We start from the raw sequence: 13525 nt of genomic DNA on the forward strand, positions 1-13525 counted from the left end.
GAGAGCCTGTATTGTTGCAGGTACAATTTAGTGTGCTGGGGGATATCTAGGGGATACTCCCCTTTCTGTTTAGTATGACCCCTCCCCTTCATGCACCTGAAGAGTATTGCCAAATTGATTTGAGCAGCTTCCATTTTATGTTTGCTGTTTTGAGAGGCATGAATGTGCCAGCATTTGGAGTGCATGCTGGCAGGACCGAAACGTAGATATGCTGTAATCCTGCTATGATGTATATTCAATAAAGGACTCTCTTTTCTGATGACTGGTGAGTGTACCCCATTTTTTTCTATTATATATGATTATAGCTTTAAACAGTTTTATTTGCTAGTTGGGATGAGATGGTTAACACTGCGAGTGCCACAAGTAATTACAGGGCTCAGCTCTATCACATTGGGTATAGAGCAGCTTCATGGCCGCTGTGCATTAGGCGACATTGATGCACTCTGCAAATAGGGATAAATGGGGGCGGTAGTATATCCTGAGTGAGGACAGTGGGTGTGCCGGTGACACATTGACTACAAAGCATTTCATTAAACCTTATAAAAACAAAACAAAAAAATAAAACATACTTTTTTGGTTTCCCTATTGGTTGTTATGGCGATAAATGTCTTTGTACCAGCTTGTACCTTTTTCGTTATGTAGCCACACAAAGACTCCGCAACGTCGCAGGTGGGGGTAAATCAAAGTACAAAATGGTACAGACAGTACAGGGCCAAAACTGGTGTTTTTGTCACCCGAGGCAAGACAGTAATTTGGCGCCCCCCTCCCCCTGGTAATTCCCCCACAGCAGAGCCCCCATAGTAGTGCACCTATAGTAATGCCCGCTGAGGCAATGCCCCTGTACTAGTGGCCATATGGTAATGTTCCCATAGTCATACCCCTGTAGTGCCCATGTAGTGTCCATTTAGTAATGCCCCTGTAGAGCCTCCTGGTAGTGCCCATGTAGTAATACCCCTAGTTATGCCCCTGTAGTGCCAATGTACAGCTCCCTGCTAATGCCCCTGTAGAGCCCCCTAATAATCCCCCTGTTAATGCCCCTGTAGTGCCCCCATAGCACACCCTGATTATGCCCCTGTAGTGCTCCCTGGTAATGCTTCTGTAGTCCCCCTTAAATACCTTAAACCCCGCTCCTGTGACCGCCGCCGTTGGGTCCGCCCGGCTGCTCCTCTGAACAATGGGAGAGACGTCATGACGTCTCTCCCATAGTTCCTGTCGGAAGCTGGAGTTCAGGAGAGAACTCCAGCCTCCGGCTAGCGCAGCGCTGCAGAGAAGGAGCCGGGCGTCCGTTGGTAACATCTCAGCGGGTGCCCGCCTTAGAGTCTCCCTGCAGCGCCGAGCTGGAGGTCACTGATGCCGGGTGCAGCGGCACACCTTGTGCACGTGCACCTCCAGCCCCCCCCCCTAGTTGCGGCCCTGGACAGTAAGAGAAAGTTACATAGATACATAATTAGAGAGGAGATGAGGCTGGAAGTGTCGGGAAGAGACATCAGGGTGACGGGGTAAAAAAACTCCTAAAAAAAAAAGGCTGTTTATTATAAGCACAATAATCAATACAAAATAATGAAATGGAGCGCACCTGCAATCAATTATCTATATGTATCTACATATATATATTACACTACTGGCTGCTCGATAATATGCACTGATAATTGTGACATTCGTCCGCCGCTTCTGATTGGCTGAGTGCTTCACGATCCCGCCCACTGATCCCGTTAATTAATATTTGCATGTAACAGATTCCCATTTGATTTTGTCTTTAAAGGGGATAACAACGTGTGTGTGTGTATGTATGTATATATGTGTGTGTGTGTGTGTCTGTGTGTGTATGTGTGTATATATATATATATATATATATATATATATATATAATATATGTGTGTGTGTGTGTGTATATTCAGCAATGAACGCAGTTGCTTTTACGTACGCAATCGGTCAATGAATTCGCACTGCGCATGCATCACAGTACGTGTGCTAGGCAGACCCATGGCAGAGTGATTGACAAGAAGTGCCGTTTGTGGGGGGTGGTTGGGCAAACGCAGGCATGACTGTGCATTTCAAAGCCGCAGCAGGGGCGTGCATAAATTATCCACTGTGATACCAGGTGCCGTCTGAGGCCTCATAGCGTGCACATACACAGGGCCGAAATTAGGATTTTTGTCACCAGGGGCAAGGCAGTAATTTGGCGCCCCCCTGGTAATTCCCCCTATAGTAATGTCCCCTGAGGTAATGTCCCTGTAGCAGTGCCCATATAGTAATGCCCCTGTAGTAGTGCCCATATTGTAATGTCCCTGTAGAGCCCATGCTCCCATATTAATGCCCTTGTGGTAATGCCCATGCCCCCATTATAATGCCCTTGTGGTAATGCCCATGCCCCATTATAATGCCCCTGTGGTAATGCCCATGCCCCATTATAATGCCCCTGTGGTAATGCCTCTGTAGTGCCCATGCCCCAATAGTAATGCTCCTGTAGTGCTCATGCCCCTGTAGTGCCCATGCCCCCATAGTAATGCCCCTGTGGTAATTCCCATGCCCCCATAATAATGCCCCTGTAGTACTCATACCCCATTAGTAATGCCCCTTATTGCCCATGCCCCCATCATAATGCCCCTGTGGTAATAGTAATGCCCCTGTGTTAATGCCCATGCCCCCATAGTAATGCCCCTGTGGTAATTCCCCTGTGGTAATGCCCATGCCCCTGTGATAATGCCCATGCCCCTGTAGTGCAGCTTATTAAAAGAAAAATACTTACCTTGAACCCTGCTCCTACATCCAGCGTCACGTCCGGTCCGCCGGCTGCTCCTTGGAACTATGGGGGAAACATCATGACGTCTCCCCCATAGTGCCCGTGGGGAGAGCCAGAAGCTGGAGTTCGGGAGAGAACTCCAGCCTCCGGCTCCGGCTACACCGCGTCGCTGCAGATAAGGAGAAGGGCGCCCGCTGGGAATAAATATTACCAGCGGACGTCCGGCTTGGAGCCTCTCTGCAGCGCCGGGCTGGAGGTCACTGGCATCGGCTACAGTGGCTCACCCGGTGCACATGCACCTCCAGCCCCCCCTAGTTGCGGCCCTGGCATACAGTAAGTAATTCCTGAGTAAGGTCTGGGCTTCTCTAACTGGCTGATGTTACAGATGGTTTCACTGTGTTGGTCAAGTATACAGACGTGGGTAAGGGGAATTGGGCGTCCTTATGTCAGGCTGCAATCGCAATGTGAATGCAAACATTTACATATCACCGCTGATATTAGCAGCTCAGTTGTGTGCGTATAAGAAGAATAGCGATCCAAAGTGAATCAGGCCCTTAACCACTTGCCTGGCACAGTTGTATCAGATACGACCATCTCTCTCTCTCATTGATGGTTTGCAAACCATCGATTGTCTGACTGAAAACAAGTTGTTTGCCATTGCTGGTGGCCATCAATGTTGCACCATGAATGGCAACCCTCGATCGATGTTTAGGATACATCACCAGTTGTGGTCTACGCAGATCTCAACCAATCGCTAAACAATTGATGGTTTCTAACGATGGTTGAACCATCGATAGTACAGCTGTCAATGGCCATCACTACCGTATAACATAAAAATTGCTATTTTTATGGTATACTGGGTTTTAAAAAAATATATATATATTTTTCAAATAAAATAGTGATGGATAAGTTTTTAAAATTATGTTCTTGACCTAATTCAATCATAATAGAAACCGACAATTTTGGAGCGGTTTTTGGAAAAAGAATTTGTCAGTTAAGTGGTTAATTAGTAACCCAGGCACATATACTACTGTTCTCTCCTGGTGTAACCCAGGCACATATATACTACTGTTCTCTCCTGGTGTAACCCAGGCACATATATTACTATTCTCTCCTGGTGTAACCCAGGCCCATATACTACTGTTCTCTCCTGGTGTAACCCAGGCACATATACTACTATTCTCTCCTGGTGTAACCCAGGCCCATATACTGCTGTTCTCTCCTGGTGTAACCCAGGCACATATACTACTGTTCTCTCCTGGCGTAACCCAGGCCCATATACTACTGTTCTCTCCTGGTGTAACCCAGGCACATATACTACTGTTCTCTCCTGGTGTAACCCAGGCACATCTACTACTGCTCTCTCCTGGTGTAACCCAGGCACATATACTACTGTTCTCTCCTGGTGTAACCCAGGCGCATATACTACTGTTCTCTCCTGGTGTAACCCAGGCACATATACTACTGTTCTCTCCTGATGTAACCCAGTCACATACACTACTGTTCTCTCCTGGTGTAACCCAGGCACATATACTACTGTTCTCTCCTGGTGTAACCCAGGCACATATACTACTGTCCTCTCCTGGTGTAACCCAAGCTCATATACTACTGTTCTCTCCTGGTGTAACCCAGGCACATATATACTACTGCTCTCTCCTGGTGTAACCCAGGCACATATACTACTGTTCTCTCCTGGTGTAACCCAGGCACATATACTACTGCTCTCTCCTGGTGTAACCTGGGCTTACATGCTGCCCTTACAGAACTGGATACGTCACTCTTTTTCAGGCATATTTCCCGTACAGCTCCACATCGGCCTCTGTATGTAGAACACACAATGACTCATATTATAAGCAATTTTTTTTTTTTGAATGGGGCTGATTCGAAGTCGGACGCACGTGGTATATGTGGCTCAAGGTGAGTACACACATGAAAGATATATCTGCCTTCGGTTGTGCTGCACAGCCAACGAGATGTCTGTGAACGGCGCCATGCAAATACATATCGTCTGTGCACACTGGCCGACGCACACGCAGTAGATCAGCCTTTCCATTGGATGGCCAAAATATCAGCCAGTGTGTACCCAGAATAAGGCTTTATAGGGATGTAGTTATCAGACCGGCAGATGGCATGCCACCGTTCTGAGTCCCGACGCTGAAAGTCCGACATGGGATTTAAGATAGGTGTCGAAATACCGACTGTCTGTATTTTGACAGGAGCCATTCCGACAGCTGAAATTACAGACCCATTCCACTTTATAAAATCTGCTTTAGCTTCTGTGAAATATTTGTTTGTCTTATCAACAATGAATGATGATGTTTAAGAAACTGGAACTTCAGTGTGATCTCAGGATATCTGGATGACATAGAGACAAAACAGAACAAACTCCGCTGTTAGCGCCCTCTACTGGTAAATATGTAATGTAACCGAGGTCAAGTCAGACACATATCACCACAGTGACACAGATAATGCCTTTACTCTACAACAGTGCCCAGAATTTGTTCTTTCCTAAGTTAAGAACATGGTCAAACATTAGTACTTGTTGAGAAATCTCAATTTTGTTTGCACTGGGAAAAGTGCCTGAGTGGGAGGGAGGGTCAGTGTGTACATTCTGGGGGTGAACGTAAAAGATGGCGGTTAGTGAATGCATCACACCGCTGTTTTCTGGTTTGTTTTTTGAGCTACACATAAGATAGACATGTCCTTAAATTTAGCAAAACAGACGATCCCAGAGTGAATATACGTTGGTCCTTATCAACTTATTAAGAGATGCACCTGTGTGACCCGTCTAAGGTGCAGAATTTACGCTTATTTATTAACCAGCGATCAAAAGCCAATACAGCTGCAGTATTGTAGGGTGAAATCAATAAGTAGAGTATGCAATTTTAGGGTATACACCCAGTAGCGGCTCCAGGCACGGGCAAGCCGGTCCGTCGCCCGGAGCGCCACTGTATCTGGAGGGCGCAGGAAATGCCCACCCTCCCTAACGGCGGAATAGGTAATATGTAAGCACAGGGGGAGGGAGCGGAGGAGGGAAGGGGCAACTAAATACGGCGCTGGGTGCAGCACAGCCTAGCGCCAGCCCTGTATACACCTGCTGTCCAGCGAGCGTAGTATCTAGATGCCTCTCACCCTGACGTCATCAGTTACTGTCCAACATCATTCCCTACCATCCACGTTGACATAGAACTGTACTTCCGCCCTCACCTAACCTCACTTCCAGGTCCTTACAATAAAGTGGAAATAAGCTCATCCATCCAGCGAGGCTTCCTCCTCCTCCTCTCCCAGCCCTGCAGTCCACACCACAAAACTACGGGCAGTATCTTTGTGGAGGCTGAGACATACCCTCCAACATGACCCCTTCCACCAGGTACACAAATGCTTTGCTCCTGGACTTCCCACTTCATTTATGATTGCAGTCCCCTGTGTTGAACTGAGTAATTGAAGAGAAGACAATTTTTTTTTACACAGGTGACAGAAATCATAAACCAAGTGGGCAGTCCAGGAGCAGAAAACTTTGTACCTGGTGGATGGGGTCATGTTGGATGGTCTGCTGAGAGAGGGACCACCTTGTGTGACTCTCCTCCCCCCCACCCCGTCTGAAGAGGGACATGCTGAACCAGTCTGCGCACCTTCACGTAAACACCTCTTGAACCAGCTCAAAACACTATGCTAACGTGACACACGACTTGCACGAGTGATCTTGTGTCCAACTATAAAGCGTCCCCTCTATGTTCACCACACATAAAAGGGATTTCTCAAGTGACTGTTAAGTTAACAAGATTTACAGGGAGAAATTTGTGACAACCTATTTGCGCCACTTCTATCATCCCCATAGGCCTCTATAGGGAGAGCGGCCCGAGGGCCTGATTCAGAGTCGGACGCTATTTGCGCTCGCTCGTTCAGAAAAAGGGGCCGGCTATTTAAATAGAGCGCTCGCTCTTTGCGGTCTGTTGACGCCTCTATGTCTGAGCGAGCGAACGAAACATGCGCTCACTATTTTGTAAAGGCGCCCCTGGCCGCTCGCATCCTACGTCATCTCCGCTATTTATTAGATTAATCGAGTACATCGAAAGGCGTATGAACTGCTCACAGTGCTTGTGGTTGGATTTTCCTACTGCAATCATGCGAACAGTTCAGGCTAAAAGACAACCAAGTGACGTGGTCGATGACGCTGCTTTGTTAATTATGCACACCCTTAAAACGCCCGTTTTGACCGTTTGGCACGCCTGCGTTCTGATCTCCACTCCCTGTTTTCAAGCACCTTCCCCTGTTACCACCCACAAACGCCTCATCCTGTCACTCAAATTAGCAGGCGCTCGCTATTTTGCAAGCACACAATTTCCGACCGCACTGACTTGTTGGCGCATGCGCATGTGTGCGAACATCGCTCGGAGCGAACGAGCGGCCGCTCTGAATCAGGCCCTGAGTCTATTAGCTTTTTTGCTGCTGGCTAACCTGAGTCTCAGGATAGTATTAGCTAATCCCAGTAGTGTTGACCAGCGAAGCCAGAGATACTTCCCTCTATACCTGCCTGAGTTAGAACTACTATACGCATGTGCATATTACTGGTCATTCTCAGTGATGTCACTGGTTCCTAGTGACTGGATAGGCTGCATTCTCAGTGATGTCACTGGTTCCTAGTGACTGGATAGGCTGCATTCTCAGTGATGTCACTGGTTCCTAGTGACTGGATAGGCTGCATTCTCAGTGATGTCACTGGTTTCTAGTGACTGGATAGGCTGCATTCTCAGTGATGTCACTGGTTCCTAGTGACTGGATAGGCTGCATTCTCAGTGATGTCACTGGTTCCTAGTGACTGGATAGGCTGCATTCTCAGTGATGCCACTGGTTCCTAGTGAATGGATAGGCTGCATTCTCAGTGATGTCACTGGTTCCTGGTGTATGGATAGGCTGCATTCTCAGTGATGTCACTGTTTCCTGGTGTATGGATAGGCTGCATGTTCAGGAATATTTGATTAGCCATACAATGCACTGTAAGTAACCAGTGCACTGTAATTATTAAAAAATATCCTAGATTGCAGTCTTCAGGTGACAGGTACCCACCTCCCAACTTACTTTGGGGAATGCAGACAGTTTGCATGAAGCAATTTGTAAGGTCTCGTCACAATGGGGTGGACCATGTCTCTCCAGGGGTTTGCCCATCATGTCTGAAGTGCCCAGTTCTATTTCCCTCCCCTAAAAATGCTCCTTCAATGCAGCACACATGTTCCCCTGGCACCCGCAGCACTGTTAGTGTGGCACACCTCCCAACTGTCCTGGAATCAAGAGTTCTGATCCGCAGGACTGTCCAATCACATAGACTTTGTTCGTCCTAAATCAGGACAGTTGTCGGATCTGTAATTCAAGTTAAGTGAGTATTAATTCTGGGAATGTACTTGAACAGCCCAATTGCTGAGGTATCAATTACTCTTTTTTTTCCAAATTGATAAAAAAGTGCTGGACATTGAGATTCAAGGCACAGTAATGTCATATTAGAGAGAAAGAGAGAAAAGTCCTGTAAGGTCCCTGGGTGGACGCCTGACCACTATGTACAGACTATTTGGCTGAAATAATTTCATAGACGATTAGACCAGGAAAGCCGAGGGTCAACCTGGAACTGATTTTGAAAAACATCATTACTGCAATGTTCAATTATCGATGGAAATACAGGCTAAACAATACTTCAGGTCAGCAGACAGACCTCCTCTCAGATTTTCCTGAAATTAGAACAAGTATCTTAGGCCTGAGCTAGACTAGCGTGTGGGGCCAGTCTCCGCTTACTGTGTGTTTCCAGTAAATTAAACTGGTGTTAAGAGATCTATGGGTATCGCTGAACAATATGGAGAGACCCTTTTCCTGTTTTTGTGAACCTCAGGATGGTGGCAGAAGGAACGCTTGCGTGCTTGCTTTGGAATTCATTGCTAAAGTGCCTAGAAGTCAATAAAACTCTAGCGTTATATTTTTCATCTTGACTGAAGAGAAACTACACCTACTGTATGGTGGTATTGTACAGCATTGGTATAATGTAGAATTAATTTTATTACTGCCTATCACATATGTGTCGTGATTGGACAATCCCGCCAGAATCAGACAGCTGCTGGTGTCTTAAGATGCCCACACACATAGCGAGATTTTACACGATTTGGCCGATTTAGACGAATCGTGACGACGAATCGGGTAAAAAAAAGTACAAATCGTGAGTTTATACTCACGAGCACGATGCCGATGCGCGTCCCCGCTCGTCGTATATCGCATCTTCTGATCTGCCATGCTGTAGGGCAGATTAGCCAACCATGAACCCGATGGACGCCGATCGTGAGGGTTTTTTTCCTCACGAATCGTACGATTCATCACACAATGCGGAATTTGACTGACAGAAGCCTGGACACGCCCCATCGCCATCTTGTGCAGCATCGTGTATGGAGCAAGACAGTCGCACATTGAGGAGCCTGCACACTGAAGTCTTGTTTTGGACAATTTTTGGTGAGTATTGGTACAGTTTAAATACAACCACACTGACCACCAATATGTGCTCCCCACTGCCCACCAATGTGTGCCCCCAGGCAATAAATGCATGACCCAGCCACCGCCCGCCGTATTGAGGCGGGCGGTGGCTGGGTCATGCATTAAGCTCCCCCACTGCCCACCAATGTGTGCCTCCAGGCAATAAATGCATGACCCAGCCACCGCCCGCCGTATTTAGGCGGGCGGTGGCTGGGTCATGCATTAAGCTCCCCCACTGCCCAACAATGTGTGCCTCCAGGCAATAAATGCATGACCCAGCCACCGCCCGCCGTATGGAGGCGGGTGGTGGCTGGGTCATGTATTAAGCTCCCCCACTGCCCACCAATATCTGCCTCCAGGCAATAAATGCATGACCCAGCCACCGCCCGCCGTATTGAGGCGGGCGGTGGCTGGGTCATGCATTAAGCTCCCCCACTGCCCACCAATGTGTGTAATACCTCAAATAAATAAATAAACACGTTTTTTGCAAAAAAAAACACCATACATTACATTTAAAAACACACATTATTTCAAGCTGGGGGTCTTCTACCTTTCGGTCTCCAGCTGTTGTGGAACTACAGATCCCAGGATGACCTGCCACCCACCTTTGAAACTGTTTTTAGGGCATCCTGGGATCTGTAGTTCTACCACAACGACAGGCCCAAAGGTGGAAAACCCATACTGTCAAAGAAAAACATTATATTACCAAGCAATAAACACATAACATTCCTGTAAAAGAAAACATGATTAGAATACCATAACAAACCTTTAAAAACCTGTAAAAAATAAAATATTAAAACATTAAAAATGTGAACTATAACAACATTACATTTTACAAAACTATATACACAAATATTTAAATGTCCTTTTTTTTCTTATTCATAGATAATGTCCATGGATTCAGAACGTGAATTCGTTACAGGATTCATTGAAATCCTGCACTCGAAAGACTGTCTGTGGAAGATCAGTTCTCGGAAGTACCACAATAAGTCGCAGAAGTTGGCCGCACTCAAGGAACTGTTGGTGTATACAAAAAAATACATATCTGATGCAGACCTGAAAACTGTACGGCAAAAGATACAAAATCTCAGGACAGTATACATCAAAGAAAAAAAGAAGGTGGATGACTCCAAAAAATCAGGAGCTCCTACAGATGAAATATATACTCCTGCGCTGTGGTACTACTAAATGATGTCATTCATCAGTGAACAAGAGCCTCAAAGGGAATCAATCATCTTGATGTCTGAGCGTGAGGGAGATGAAGAGGTTGCAGAAGTCTTGGTAAGTAGTGACACAGTTTAAACCAAAATCCTTAATGTTTTTGTTGTTAAATACCAAATGTCCAATTTAGTCAGTAGTTCACAGATAGTCCTCCTGCCATGGTACAGCACCTGGTCCATTGAAATAGGTCATGTACTCCTCCCTCACTTCTTTGGTACGTGCGGTGGATGTTGTTGTAGTTGTTGGTGCAGACACAGATGTCAAATGTTCAATGTCCTCCAGGGGTCCTACATCTTCTGGTCTAGCTGGGACTGGTCCTCGTTGAGTAGATTTTCTTTGCAGAAAGTTGTGCAGCACACAGCACACCATCACGACCCAGTCTATCTTCTCCACATGTAGATTGATGGTGGTGTGGAAAATGCGGAAGCGGTTGCTCATTATTCCAAACGCATTTTGCACAATGCGCCGTGCCCGGGATAGACGGTAGTTGTAGATCCTTTTCTCTCTGGTCAGGCCCCTGTGTGCAAATGGCTTCATCACATGTTCATGTAATGCAAAAGCCTCGTCTGCAACGAAAACGTAATTTAGGCCGTGCTTTGTCTGGTCCAGTGAGGGCAGGTTGAGGGTTTTGTTGGCGAGTGTCTGGTAGAAAGCCGTCTTTTTGAAGGACCCACCATCTGAAGCACGCCCATTCTTGCCGACATCCACAAACAGAAATTCGTAGTTGGCATTCACCACTGCCATGAGAACGATGCTGAAGAATCCTTTGTAGTTGTAGTAATATGATCCGGTGTTGGCAGGTGGGTTGATGCGGATGTGTTTCCCATCGATGGCTCCTCCGCAGTTAGGGAAATTCCAACGTTGTTCAAAATCTTCCGCGATGCTGGTCCACTCCTCCACGGTGTTAGGAAACTGTAAAAATAGGAAAAAAGATGTTAAAACATGACTATAATATTTTTTATATCTTTTTTTCCTATATAGACTCCCACCCAAGACCCTGATTTAACATCAACACCGGACCTCAGTCTGCTCGGTGGCGACAGTGATCCGGAGAATAGCACACAAGTGGAAAGTCAAGTTCCACCTGGACCCTCATCTTCGCAACAACCCCAAAAAAAGAAAAAAAAAGGCAGAAAGGAGAATTTTACAGAACGAGAGGACCATTTTTTTACAAAACGCAGAACGGCTGCTGCAGAAACCCCCAGATGCAATTGATGATTTCACAGCTCATGTGAACAGCACATTGAGAAATCTGGATGCAGATATCCAACGAAATTTTTTACGGTTAAACTACGACCTCTTGAGTCGCTGTATGAGCAAAAATATCTCAAATTTGACATACATTGCAGATCCAATGCTATTTTCCCCTGTCCCAAATAGGTATGTCCGCCCCCCCCCTGCCCAGTTAGATATTACTCCCTCACCAAGCACCCCAAGCACCAGCACCACCTTGTATAATGCTCTGCTGGATGCAGCAGATGAGTCGCCCCAATATACAGAGATGTAAATTTTTTCTATATTGTAATATCACCAAATTTTATGAATTCCAATCGGTGCTTGCTGCATGGGATAGGGTGGTGATGACGCCATTTGAACAAGGTCACTACGCACATGGCACAAGTACACATAGCTGGAAGCCGGGGCCACAATGTGTACTTGTGCCATGTGAGTATTGGCCTGTTCAAACTGGCGTCTGACCCACCCTATCACATACAGCCGGCTACCTATTGGGATTCATAAAATTTGGTGATAATGTTCTTTTGTAAAGTTGTAATAAAAAAGTATTTTGCACACAGTTTAGTGCACACTATCAGTTGCCTGCAGGTCAGTGCACATTGTACTAAAAGAAGGCAATTTCTTGCTTTATGTTGAGTAAAAAATAAATATAAAAATGTTTCTTTGCACAAGAAACCAATGTGTGGTGTTTTTTTTTTACTTACCTTGCAATACTGGTACTGTAGCACGTTTACGATGGCTTTGCAGGTCTCCGGAATGATGACGCCCAAGGACTGCGGTGAGATGAGTGTCCCAAACTTTAGGTCTTCCAGTGACCTTCCTGTAGCCAGGTATCTCAGGGTAGCCACCAGTCTGTCTTCAGCAGGGATTGCCCTCCGCCACCTTGATTCCTGTCTCTTGATGTGGGGGGTCACCAGATGCAGCAATTCTTGGAAGCTGGCGTCATCCATGCGCAGGTGGTTCCGATAGTCCTCCGGGTTGTTCTCCTTGATCTCTATCAGCAGGGACATGTGAGAGCGGGTATCCCTTTGTAGCAGCCACTCCTTGGTCCAGCATGCTCTCGTCCTTCTTCGCTGGGCCCTCTTCCTAATCTCCCGGACCCCGGCTTCAGCGACCAACACTTTATACTGATAGGGACGCATCAGTACAGAATTCAGGAACAGGATAGAATGCAGGTAGGTAGCACACACTTGCAGGTAGAATAAACTTTGTATAAGGCAAGCCAAATACAAAGAGCACAGTAGCAATGTACAGGATTCAGCAAGAATACACCTAGCCTCATCTAGTAGCAGAGCAGAATGTACACAGAGTTTAAGGGTTCCTGCTGTTTATACTCCCTAGATAGCCCCTCCCATTGTTATGGCTATTTAAATTTCCCACCAATAGTCAAGAGCCTGTTTTTTGTTTTTTTTCAACTCACGATTTGTTATGTCCAATCTCACGATGCGTACGATCCGATAGATCGTGAGATCGTAAGACAGATTGGGTGTCTTTTTTCCCAAATCGTGATCACGACGGCAAGGGAGCTCCCGTGAAAGTTCATGAGGAAATTGGCCATAAAATCGTATCGTGACCACATCGGTATATGTGTGGGCACCTTAAGGCTCGGTTGTTGCTGGGATCCTGGAATGTTGGGGCCCTGTTTGGAAAAGGAATATTTACTATTCACTCATTGCTGGTTTTCCAGGAGGCGAATGCTCTAAGCCTCCATCCCTGCCATTAAATCAATAGCACCCCCATTAATAATCAGGCCTCCTTCTCACCAGTGACCCCCAACATTTCATTAATACGTACATTTAATAAACTGATCAGCTTCCA

Source organism: Taudactylus pleione, unplaced genomic scaffold (genome assembly GCF_031769625.1).
Source record: "Taudactylus pleione unplaced genomic scaffold, aTauple2 ptg000796l, whole genome shotgun sequence".
Taxonomy (NCBI): domain Eukaryota; kingdom Metazoa; phylum Chordata; class Amphibia; order Anura; family Myobatrachidae; genus Taudactylus; species Taudactylus pleione.